The sequence below is a fragment of the Ceratotherium simum genome, chromosome 3, assembly GCF_057802395.1.
Source record: "Ceratotherium simum simum isolate JZ-2026a chromosome 3, ASM5780239v1, whole genome shotgun sequence".
NCBI classification, from domain to species: domain Eukaryota; kingdom Metazoa; phylum Chordata; class Mammalia; order Perissodactyla; family Rhinocerotidae; genus Ceratotherium; species Ceratotherium simum.
In genome coordinates, this window is record NC_141902.1 from 65,051,541 (window position 1) to 65,065,375 (window position 13,835).

General features: G+C 34.7%; 1 protein-coding gene across 16 annotated transcripts in view; it reads right to left on the reverse strand.

The window, feature by feature from the left end:
• The window catches only part of MYO9A (myosin IXA), a 273,318-nt gene that overhangs the window by 252,595 nt on the left and 6,888 nt on the right, over positions 1–13,835 (reverse strand). The gene's annotated exons all lie outside the window — the stretch shown is intronic.

Below are 13,835 nucleotides of genomic sequence, written 5' to 3' on the forward strand. Positions count from 1 at the left end.
ATCAAGCCATGAAAATACAGGGAGGAACCTTAAATGTATATTACTAAGTGAAAGAACCCAATCTGAAAAAGCTTCATACTATATGATTCCCATTATATGACACTCTGGAAAAGGCAAAAATATGAAGACAGTAAAAAGATCAGTGGTTGCCAGGGTTTAGGACGAAGGATGGAAGGATGAACAGGTGAAGCACAAGAGATTTTTACGACAATGAAACTATCTGGTATGATACTATAATGGTGGAGACATGTCTTTACATATTTGTCAAAACCCACAGGATGTACAACACAAAGAGTGAACCCTAATGTAAACTATGGACTTTTTCAATTAATAATAATGTATTAATATTAGCTCACAAATTGTAACAAATAGACCACACTAATGCATGATGTTAACAATAAGGGAAACTAGAGGGATGGGGTGAAGAGGTATAGGGGAACTCTCTGTACTTTCTGCTTAATTTTTCTGTAAACCTAAAACTGCTTTTTAAAAAGAAAGTCTATTAATTAAAAATAAATTTTTAACAAACGTTTATAAAGTCATCAACCCATACACTCTAAGATTTAGACATTTTACTGTATGTAAATTATACCTTAATTTTCAAAAATGAAATACTAAACGGTTCCTTAGATCTTTTACTTGAAAATGGATATAGGACAAAGGACATGACACATTTATGTTTTTTAAAACAAGATGATACATATTCTACAAGTGCATATATATGTATATAAGTAAATGCAAAGATAACTAGCTGAAAAGATATATACTAAACTGAAAAGAGCAGCTCTAGGAAGGTAACAGTATGGAAAAACCATTGGAAGAGAACAGGCTGGAAGGATGGGAGTAGTGTGAGTGCACCTAATCTGTATGTCTTAATCTTTGTTAGGAGAATCTACACTAATTTTTTAAGTTGGCTATTTCTAGGTTTTAAGAGTAGGCTTCAGAATTCGAAGAAAAATTTCAAAATGTTTTCTAAACCTTTAAGTATATACAGCCTTGGCATAAATTAACACTGGATGTAGGGTTTTATCTGTAAATATTTCCACACTTACAAGGAATTTTATTTTATTTTTTCTCCCCTTTTTCTCCCCAAAGCCCCAGTAGATAGTTGTATGTCATAGTTGCACATCCTTCTAGTCGCTGTATGTGGGACGCCGCCCCAGCATAGCCAGACAAGCAGCACGTTGGTGCGCACCCAGGATCCAAACCCAGGCTGCCAGTAGCAGAGCGCACACACCCAACCGCTAAGCCACAGGGCCAGCCCCTACAAGGAATTTTAAATCACTCAATTGTGACTGACCAGGCAAGGAAAAAGCACTATTTGCTGAGTCCTAGTTTATCAATAATTCCATCCCTACAATGATTATGGTATTTCCATTGTATCCTCCTCTTTCATTACTTAGCTGACTCCTAGACCCCTCTCCCTACCAAAAAAAAAAAAAAAAAAAACCTAGGGTACAGTATGACACTCTGATGAACATTACACCAGCAGAATTGCAACACAACATTCAACAGCATCCATTATTTCAGAATATGCAAAGAACTGATCTGAAATATGCTATTATGACATAGATAGACTAATAATGTACCAGACCATCAAAACTATCCCATGCTTGTCTTTTCTTTCTCATATTCTTTTCCACTATGCCTTTCTCTAGATAAAACTTACCTTCTATTCTGTTCTGTTGTTTGGGTTTTCACTACTGCTGTTATGGACTGAACTGTGTTCCTCAAAAATTCATAAGGGGTTGAAGCCCTAACCCCTAATATGACTGTATTTGGAGGTAGGACCTTTAAAGAGGTAATTATGGTTAAATGAGGTCATCAGGGTAGGACCCTAATCCAATAGGACTAGCGTCTTTATAAAAAGAAGAGTCACCAAGGATGCATGTGTACAGAGAAAAGGCCATGTGAAGACACAGCAAAAAGTAGCCATCTGCAAGCCAAGGAGAGGCATCAGGAGAAACCAAAGCTGACAACACCTTGATCTTGGACTTTCAGCTTCCAGAACTGTGAGAAAATAAAATTCTGTCGTTTAAGTCACCCAGTCTGTGGTATTTTGTTATGGCAGCCCTAGCAAACTAATACAACTATATAGCAGTCTTTGGTACACAATTATTAATACACCCTAACTTGGTACTGTATTATAATGAACTCTATAGGTTACTAACTCTAGTTTTCTGCCATTGCCTAAGAAGTACAATGACCTGTGCCTAGTTGTCAATGTATGACTTTCTTTTTCCAACAGAGCTTCAAATATACTCAAGTTCCTTTCTCTTCCATCCCCTCGATGGTAATCATGTCTGTCTGATCTCTGCTCTTAGTATTTACCACTGTCAGAGGTCTATTCTCCAACACACTATCAAATTTGTAATCTGACGTATTTGCCACTTGCCACTCTGACACCTTCTTCCCCCCTCACTCACTCCTTTACCAGGTGCTTCATGTATACTTCTTAGCCTTGGGACTGTTGACATTAGGCACTTAGAAGCATCATCAACCAATGAGAGCACTTTCACTCAGTGAACAAACCAATACATGCTGGTTTCTGCCAATTATTTATCTTATTGCTCACACCAGTAGGCAATTTTTTTCTGACTGTTGCAGCTGTTTCTTGAGTTGGGAAAATTCAAATGTTAACTCTAAGTAGCTTATCAAAGTGAAAAATCACTGCTCTTCAACTACTATCTAAAGAGACTCCAGGGGCCGACCCTGTGGCATAGTGGTTAAGTGCACACGCTCTGCTGCTGGCAGCCCAGGTTCGGATCCCAGGCATGCACCAATGCACCACTTGTCAGGCCACGCTGTGGCGGCGTCCCACATAAAGTGGAGGAAGATGGGCATGGATGTTAGCTCAGGGCCAGTCTTCCTCAGCAAGATGAGAAGGATTGGCATGGATGTTAGCTCAGGGCTGAACTTCCTCACCAAAAAAAAAAAAAAAAAATGCAGACTGTCCGATAATTATTAATATCTCAAAGGCTAAAATCAGAAAAAAAAAAGAAAACAGAGTCCAGCTTTTATATCAACAAAGCATGTGCTAACAGCTGATTTTTCTACTTACATTAATATGTCTGCGCTCATTTATCCAGTCATCCAGTCTCCCTTCTCTGACCAACAATGTGCATATTTGCAAAGAACAGCCTTCCAAAGGTCGGAGTATGATCAGAGAATAGAGTCCTCCTTACCAACTTACTCAAAAATTAAGCCTAAAATTTTGTTCTCATTTGAATGTTACCCTGAACAACTAACACTTCAAAATACTCATCAAATATTGCCTTACTGCCTCAAAAGTCAAAACATTACAGAAAAATGGATCATTTTTATTCCTTTAAGATCTTGACCTTACCAACAGCAATGTTGCCAGATCACTTAGAGAAAAATTCAATCTTACAAGTTTTCTTGGGTTTTGGTCTTTTTAAAAAGGTGCCATCATTCACCATGTGTCAAAAACTATATGGTGCCAACGGCTTCAACTGGGATTCTAAACAGTCTTACCTCTACTTTGTTAAACTGTGCAATAACAATGCTAAATTAATAACTTATGAAGAGTGAGTACTCATGAAAAGAAGTTACCAGTTTTATGTAAAATAAAAGTGCAAGTTAATCATTATTTTACTGCATGGTAATTAAAATCAGATAGATAACAAACCACAAATTACTTATTAGCACACCAGTAAAATTTTAGCTATTCTGAACTTTTAGAGAAATCATTCCAGAAATCTAAGTCTTGCAACAAATCGGAATTTCAGCTCTTTAAGCATTAGAAGTTGTTGTTTTCAAATACTCTGGATGAAATTATTTCTAGAACATACTTCTAACTTTATATCTTTTTAAGCAGAGTATACTGAATATAATTTATTCATTTCTTAAGAATTTGGAATCTTGTAATAAATGTCAATTTTTATATGATACAGTAATATTCACAGAAACTACTGACATAGATTAGCAAGGTTGTCTGTCCCTATCCTCAATATCACCAGATTGGCTTATTTTTAGTTTATAGAAAAGCTTTTCATGCTGTCAGCATAACAACCTACAAATGTCCCTCTGTTCTCATTGCTGCTTCTAATCCACATGACCTTAGAAACCAAATACTTATTTGAATTGTCTAAAACAAGACAAACCTCTAAATGAAAGCCTGAGGGACTCTCATATAAGTATAGAAATGTTAACCATATATTTCCATAAAATCTCCATTAACCATTTAGAGACTTTTTTTTTTTGCAATATAATTTTGTGGGAAAAACATGGGCTTTATAGTCACACAAGGGTTCAGATCCTACTTTTAGCACTTACTAGCTGTGTAATCCTGGGTAAATAATAAACCATGTTCCCTAAATGTTTGCATACTTGTTAAAAGATAACACCATCATCACCTAACTCATAGTTGCTATGAAATTAAATGTGATAATGCATATAAAAAACAATGACTGCTACAAAGTAGGTGCACAATTGAAAGGTCAACATTCATCTTTGATTCATATAGTTAACATGGCAAATTTACTAAATTTTATTGTCTTTTATAGAGTCAATAAAATTTTCCATTTCTTTTCCAACATTTTTTAGCTCTCAAGTATCTATATATGGTGTTAGTTTTCCTCGCCAAATAGCTTTTGAGTATTTTATGCCTTTCTTGTCCTCTGTAACTGAGACACTTCTCCTGCATGGCCCAAGCAGCAGAAATCCTCATGACGGTACTGCGAACATGGGAAAGAATGTGCAATCCCAACTGCTCACACTCCTAGATCATAAATAAGCTTCCTAAAGTCAAAGTCGTTGTCTGCTACTTACTAGTAATATAACTTTGGGACAAGCTACTCTATCTCTCTGAGCCTTAATTTCTTCATATTCAAAAAAGAATATCAATCTCCAATAATATAGTCAATTTCTTAGAACAAAACACCCACTGAGTTTTTTTTAACTAAATAAAATAGAAAATATATATCCTTAAACGTATCAAAGAGCTGACAATACAGTAAGGAATTATAAGGCCAAAACGTAAGAAAGGGCAGGAATTCAGAAAGGTAAGCAGAGAGCTAAAGGCAAGTTAGCCCCTGAACAAAGCCAACTTGGGCTTAGGTTTTCACAGTCTCATAAAGTCAGAAGCCAAGCCCAGGACCCACCCTAGGTAGTGAGTATGAGAGCAGACCCTATACCATATGACCGGAACTCATAAAATGAACCAAAGTAAACCTGTCCCATTCTAACCTATCCCCTAAGAACTGAATGGAAAGCTGCTTTGACACTGAGCTGTAAAGGAAAAGGGGAAGGAGATTTCCTGACAAGTTATAACTTTTTCTGTAAAAGGCCAGCTATAAATACTTTAGGCTTTAGAGGCCACATGATCTCTGTTGCAACCACGCAACTCTGTCGTCATAGCATGAAAACAGGCAATATAGAAACAAATGAGCATGGCTGCGTTCCAATAAAATTTTATTTATGGGCACTGAAATTTGAGTTTCATGTACTTTTCACATGTTGCAAAATATTATTCTTTTTTTCCAATCATTTAAAAATGTAAAAACCATTCTTAGCTTGCGACCTTATAAAAACAGGTGGCACAGGCCACAGTTTGCCTTGAGTTATAACCACAAGACACACACTGCCACCTCAGTTACCACTACCCTACACACACACACACACACACACACACACACACAGATTTGTGGTCCTAATTCACATCACCTGGATGATGGAAAAAAAAAAAAACCCAGGTTATAGGCATCTAGAATATGCATGTGCAAATGTCACAAATAACATCCCAAGAAAAGGCATTATTTAGACCAAACAAGAAGGAAACAAAGCACCACCAATGAGAGCAAGCAAACAAAGGACAGAAACAGATCTGCAAAAATTTTCAGATATTGAATATGATCATACACAAAATATAAAATAACTGCTTACTAATGTTTAAAGCAATAAACAAGCCTGGAAAATATCTGAAAGAGACAAGAACCATAAAAAATGATTTGGAAGATTTGAAAAAGAATTAAAAAGAACTTCTAAATTGTAAAACACAATTGAAATTAAAAATAAAATGGAATAGGGGCTGGCCCCATGGCCTAGTGGTTAAGTTTGGCGTGCTCCACTTTGGCAGCCCAGGTTCGGTTCCCGGGTGCGGATCTACACCACGTGTCAGCAGCCATGTTGTGGCAGCAACCCACATACAAAATAGAGGAAGACTGGCACAGATGTTAGCTCAGGGTGAATCTTCCTGAAGCAAAAAAAGGAAGACTGGCAATGGATGTTAGCTCAGGGCAAATCTTCTTCAGTAAAATTAAATAAATAAATAAAAATAAAATAAAATAAAATGGAATAGTTGAAGAGAAATTAGTGAACTAAAAGACATATTGGAAGAAATTACCCATAGTGAAAGAAGAAAAACATAAAAAAAACAAGGTTAAGAAACATGTAAGAAAGAGAGAAATTCTAACATATATGTAAATTGGAGATCCAGAAAAAGAAAAGAAGAGCCCTGAAATAGTAACATCGTGTTCTTTGAAAAGAAACAGAAATCAGTAACAAAAAGATGACTAGGAATAACAAATAGTATCTTTCACACCAATATATATCCCATCCCATATACCCTTTTACAATGTGATGTTGACACTTTTCCCCATGTTCTCTCCCCCTTGAACTTGGATGGACCTTCATAACTGTCTCAACCAACAGAATGCACTGAAGTGAGGCTGAGTAGCTTCCGAGGCTAGGTCAGAAACAAGAACATGGCTTCTACCTGGCACTCTCTCCCTCAGGAATTCCAGCAGTCATACCATAACAAAATCTAAAAAGCTCCATGAAAAAATCCATAAGGAAAGCAACTGAGGCAGAACCGCCAAGCTGAACCGCTCCTGAATTCCTGACCCACAAAAACTGTAAACAATAATAAGCCACTAAGTTTTGGACTTAATTTGTTATGGTGCAATATATAACTAACATACTAGGAAATACATAATTGTACGTTTAAAAATATAGTCCTATTTTGGTGGTGAACACGATGCAGTTTATACAGAAGTAGAAATATAATGATGTACACTTGAAATTTATATGTTATAAACCAATGTGACCTGAATAAAATAAATAAATATATAGTCCTATATAATCCCTGTGACAAATACGTAAATAAAAAATATTTTTAACTAAACTATAACAAAAATACTACATTTCAAAACTTGAGAGATGCAGCTAAACCAATACTTTACAGGGAAATTTATAACCCTAAATAGGTATGATAGAAAAAAACAAAAATTAGGAAACTGTCCATTCAAGAAGATAGAAAAGAATAGCAAAATAAACCCAGGACAAGTAAAAGAAAATAACAGAAATGAGAAATAAAAAGAAAATATACAATACAAAGGGCCAACAAAGCCAGAAGTTGGGTCTTTGAAAGAACTAAACTTGGCAAACCTCTGACAATAACGATGAGGAAAAAAAAGAGAAAGGGATCACGAACGAAAAAGGGGGCAAAAACTACCCATGCTGCAAACATTACAACGGTAAGAGGATTTTTTAATTTAGATGAAATTGAAAAAAAATTCTAAAAAATATATAACTTAGTAAAACTTACTCAAGAAGACACAGAAAACCTGAATGGTCCTTAAAAAAAAAAAAAAAACTTAATGACTCTATAATAAAAAAGTCTTCCCACAAAGAAAACTCCAGAGCCACACTGCCTTACCAGCAAGTTCTCCCAAATACTCAAGGAATATATAATCCAATCTTAAATAAATTCTTCCCAATTCTTTTTATGAGGCCGGCATAACTGAAATCAAAAAATAGAGCAAGGACCAATAAGAAAGAAAAATCATAAGCCAATTTTACTTCCGAACTTGTATGCAAAAATCCCAAAGAAATATTAGCAAACAAAATCCAGCAATGTAAGTAAAATATACTATAAATTAAGTTAGGTATATCCCAAGAAAGCAAAGATAAATCTGATATTAATATCAGAAAGCCAATTAATATAATCAACTATATTTTAAGAAATCCATAAAAATTCAATATTTATTCATGTCTCAAAAGAAGTCTTAGCGAAGTAGGAATAGAAGAAAACTTCCTTAATTTGATAAAAGGTATCTACAGCAATACTTAATGGGGAAAGGGTGAACATTTTTCCCTTGAGATAAGAACAAGACAAGAATATTCCCTATCTACTTCTATCAACATTATACTGGAGGTCGTAGGCAGCACAGGAAAGTAAGACAAAATAATAAAAGGTATAAAGACTAGAAAGAAACAAAACTGTTATTATTTGCATATGACACAACTGTGTATACAGAAAATCTGGAAGAATCTACAGATAATCTCTTATTAATTCTATAATTTAACAGATACAATTTGATATCAGTTCTATATTTCTATACACCAGCAACAAACAATTAGAAAATAATCTTTTAAAGGTATCACTACTTACAATGCAGCAGACAATATGAAGTCCTTAGGAATAAATCTAACAAATAATGTACAAAACCTCTACTGAAAAAATGAGACTATTATGAATCATTACAAAAACAGAAAGATATCCACGTTCATAGACTAGAAGACTCAATGTTGGAAAAATGTCAGTTCTCCCTAACCTATAGAGTCAATTCAATCTCAATAAAAATCCCAAATGTTTTTTTGTTGGGGTTGTTTTGTGGAATTTGACACAGTGATTCTAAAATATATATGCAAGTGCAATGGGCCAAAAACAGCCAAGACTCTCCTGAAGAACAACAGCAAACTGGGAAGACTTACTTTACCAGATATCAAAACTTATAAAGCTGCAAGTAGTTAAGACAGTGTGTCACTAGGACGGGAATAGACAAATAGACCAGTAGAACAGAGGAGCAAGAACAGAAACAGAACTACACAAAAATGGATACTTCATACATGTCAGATGTGGCATGGCAGATAAGTGGAGAAAACATGAACTTTTCAAAATGGATGCTGGGACAATCAAGTATCCATTTGGGATGGGGGTGGATGAAACTGGATCTCACACTGTTTACAAAATCTATTCCAGGTAAAGACCAAATTTGTGAAAGGTTAAAACTTAAACGCTCTTAGAAGATAATATAGGAGAACATCTTCCCTCAGCCTAGGAAAGAGTTTCTTTAAAAGGATTCAAGAACTGCTAGCCAGAGTTGATAAATTCAACCATACTAAAACTGAGAAATTCTGTTGCTCAACAGGCACCATAGAGAGTGAAATAACAAGCCAAAAACAGAAGATACTTGTAACAGGTATAACTGAAGGACCAATAACCAAAACACACAACACACACAGAATTTCTAAAAATCAGTAAGAAAAGCAGAGGCTAACTAACAGAAAAAAATTGGGCAAACAACTTGCACAGGCACGTCACATAAGAAGAAAACTCAAAGACTATGAAAAGATATTCAACTTCATTAGTAATCATGGAAATGCAAATTAAAATCATGAGATACCATCACATCTTTCAGATTAGCAAAAATTAGAGTCTGACAATACCAAGTGCTGAGAATGTAGAGCAATGGGAATGCTCATACATTGTGTTGGTGGAAGTACAAATTGAAATAATAATTTTGAAAAACACTTTGCCATTATCAGAGTTAAATATGTGCATGCCTCGCAACCCAGCAACTCCATTCCTAGAAATTCTAGAGAAACATTTGTGCAGTTGCACAAGAGCACTCAACACCAAACTGTTGGTATAACAGCAAGAAACTGAAATCAACTCAAATGTCCATCAAAACTAGAATGAATAAATTGTAGTATAATCATACAATGGAATACTTTAGCACAATGAAATCTAATGAATGATGGCTAACTACAACAACTTGGGATTAACTTCACAAATGCTTAACTAAGTTTTTAAAGTCACAAAAAAATACTCAAATTTAGTACAAAAATCAGGAAAACTAAACTATATTGTTTAAGGATATATAACCTGGTATTTAAAATTATGAAGCAAAGTAAGAAAAAGATAGTCACAAAGGTCAGGATAACAGCTACCTCCACAGAGGGGAATATGTTGACAAGGGTAAAGGGAGGGTGACATAAGGGAGAGGCAATTCTGGTTTGTTGACCTGGGCAATGACAACACAAATATTCACTTCACAATTTTCTTTAAACTGTACATTGTATTCACTCTCCTGTATACATTAATAAAAGGAAAAGTATCAACTGCACGTTTGCTACAGTAATTTAATAAATAAAGCAACCTATGTAAGTCCGGTACCTAGTGTGCAGTAAAAAAAAAAAAAAAAAGCTACTATAATTACATAATTTTTTGTATCTTCCAAAGTGCCCACCACAACAAGTGGTAGATGCTCAAATATTTTGTTTAATAAATGAAATAAATCCCTTTAAATCACTGGGGTAAAGGACAATTTAGACCTGAATGGTTAGGTTCCCTAACTTTCAATTTCTATTTCACAAGCCCTAGAGCTTTAATTCTTTGTACCCTAACAGGTACCCTTTCCTCTCCCTTTAGTATTCCTGATCTCTTAATCTTTAAACTCATAGTATACATCTTATTTGCCTTACTAGACTGTTAAGTAGCTGTCCACTAAGTGCTTGGAATCCTATAATCTGAGAAATTTAAAGCAAAAAGACGAAAAAGAAAGGCTAAAGTTAAGGAGAGGGGAAATTGTGGGAAAAAACAGCAAAGACAGAACTTGAGTTATCCTTACATGAAAACACCCAGGACATCTGGTTTTTAGTTCCAACACTTCAAGGAGCCAGGAAGCACAGGGAGACAAAGCAGGTAAATCATCTATTGTCCCTTCTGATCCAGGTACCATAAAACAATTAAAGCAGATTAACATTCATATCAATCACCTAACAGCTAGGGGCAAGAAAATGTACCTATGTCCCAAAATATATCTACGTCTCCAGAAATTCTCTTAACAACAACAAAAAAACACACAACAAAGTGCCCTCAGATTATAAGGCTCTATGGAACAAACCAACTCCTTGTCAATTACTTGGGGAAGAAACTTTATTTTTTAAATAATTTATTCAACATGCATTACTTATTTATAGTTCAAAAGATTAAACACCCATCAGATCCAGACTCATTAATAAAATTATGGTATATCAACGCAATAGAATATTATGCCTCCATAGAAAAGAATGAGAAAGATCTGTATGTACCAACATGGAATGCTCTCCAGAATACACTGTTAAGTATAAAAAAAAAAAAAGAGGTACAGAACAGTAAATATAGTATCTTACCATTGATGTATGAAAGAAGAATACACACATACACATACATCTTATTTTTGAAAGAAAAAAAATACTGTAATGATCAGAAATCTACAAAAATGGTTATCTATAGGGGAGCAAGGAAAAAACAGAGTAGAAGGGATGGGGATAAAAATGAGATTTCTACATATTCCTTTTCATTTGGTTTCTCCTTTTGAACTACATAAGTGTTTTACATACTCAAAGGGTAATATTAAATCAAAAAACAGATGAAGCAAACCCTAAAATGAAAAACAAATGGACCTAACTACATATCAAATTGGTAACAATCACACTGAGAAAATAATGACTTCAAGTGACTTTTGAATATCGTACCAACAATAAGTATATCCTTAGTGAAAAAGATTCTGAGGACAAAATGAAATGCAAAGAAATCTTAAACTTCACTCAGTAGTTTTATTTATTTTGAAACTACTTTAGGTATACTTAGAAAAAAGCCAAATATATAAATGTTAATAAAAACTAAGATTTTCAATGTAAAAGAGATTAAAACTAAAGTAATTTAAAAAAAAGATGAAGAAAGAAACCTACAATGTTAAATTTGAACTAGAATTATCAATATGACCTCATGCTTTTTTTCCCCTCCTGACAAGGCCTAGAAACAATGACAGCCGCATAACAAGAAGCATACTTAGCATCCAAGTTTCTAAATGTCATCCTCCACTATAAAGAGGCAGAGCTCCTTGGAGAAACTGCTGGTTCCATCCTAAGCAGGAAAAGCTCACGGCAAACCAAGATACCTTGTAAGGTATCGAAGGTAAGGAATCACTCAAAGACTAATGATGGGTTCATGCAAAAAGAACTCAGGAGTCTATTTGAAGGGTCTCCCAATGTCCTTATTTGAGACAATTTAAGCATCAAAAAGAAAATGTCTGTAACTAATTGTATACGACAAATAAAAATCCAAGAGACCATTAAAAAACTCACTTGTCACCATTGTAGATCACTATTAGACCAACTCCTCACTCTGAAAATTAGAGGGGAAAGAATTAAGCATCTATTTACTCTGCCCTTTTAAGAGGAACTGTAGTTCACTCCCAGTTGATAAAGGTTATAAAGCTCTTGTTAGCTTGAAGAATGACAGCTAATGAATGTAAAAGAATTACAGAATTAGAAAAATCACCATTTTTCAACCTTCAATTAAATAAGTGATTTGTCTAAGGCTCAACAAAGGATGCTAAAATTATTAGGTAAAAAATATTGAAGAATGCAATATTTGTACGGTACCAAAGTATCACCCCCACAGATTACTGTACTTGATGATCATGGGAGGAAAAAATACACTTTTACAATGGAGAGAGATAGCAAACACCACCTTAAACCTCATAAAACTTAGATCACTAATAGTGACATTATGCACTTCCCATAGTATGCAACATGAAATGTAACATCACCTATGAAGTATTCTTGCCAAAACTTTTTAACATGCATCTAATCAAGCCTTTAAAATATAACTTACAGTTTACAGGGTACACAGGGAACAGAGAAATAAGTTAAACAAAAGCACAAAGAAACAATCAGGTAACTCTAGACCAGGCCATTCTACAAGATAATGATCTGGTCTTGTCAAAGAAATTTCAATATCATAAGAAAGGGGAGTGAAGGAAAGAACTTTTCTAGATGAAAAGAGACTAAAAAGATAATCAAATGCGATGCAAAAATCTTGATTGAATTCTGACTTGAAAAAATCATTTTATGGGACAATTGGGAAAATTTAAATATAGATTGAATACTAAATGTTATTAGGAAATTACTGTTATTTTTCTTAGGTGTTGGCAATGGCACTGTGGGGATGTGGAGTATATCTATTTTCGTAGGAGACATATGCTAAAGTATTTTGAAGTAAATGTCATAATATTCGCAACTTTCAAAAGGTTCAGTAGAAATATATACACAGGGCCAGCCCCGTGGCTTAGCGGTTAAGTGCGAGCGCTCCGCTGCTGGCGGCCCGGGGTTCGGATCCCAGGCGCGCACCGACGCACCGCTTCTCCGGCCACACTGAGGCCGCGTCACACATACAGCAACTAGAAGGATGTGCAGCTATGACATACAACTATCTATTGGGGCTTTGGGGGGAAAAATAAATAAATAAAATAAAAAAAAAGAAATATATACACACACACATAGAGAACAATAAAGCAAATATGGATGGTGTATTGGTAACTTCTGAATCTAGGTGGCAGATATATCAACATTCTTTGTTCTATTCTTTCAACTTTTCAATAGTTTCTAAGTTTTTTATTATAAAAAAGTAGGGGGGAGACAGGATGAGAACTAAAAGAAGGTAGAGTTGCAAAAGCAAGTAAGGAAAAAATATAACCTAAAAATCATTTATAAACACATATTTACATAGTCAGCTGAAGAATCTTCACCCTTACATAAAAAAAAGGGGGGATTACTCAGCCCACTATCATCCAATCAATCTAAGTAAACAGATTTCAAACAAATACTTACACACTACAAACAGCAATAGTACTATAATCTGTCAATGATTTAAGGAATGTTTGTCATTGGCAAACAGAACATTTTGTTATGATACCTAACACTGAATCAAAACACATTCTAACATCCATTCATCTTATAAACTAAGACATCAAGAAAAGCAT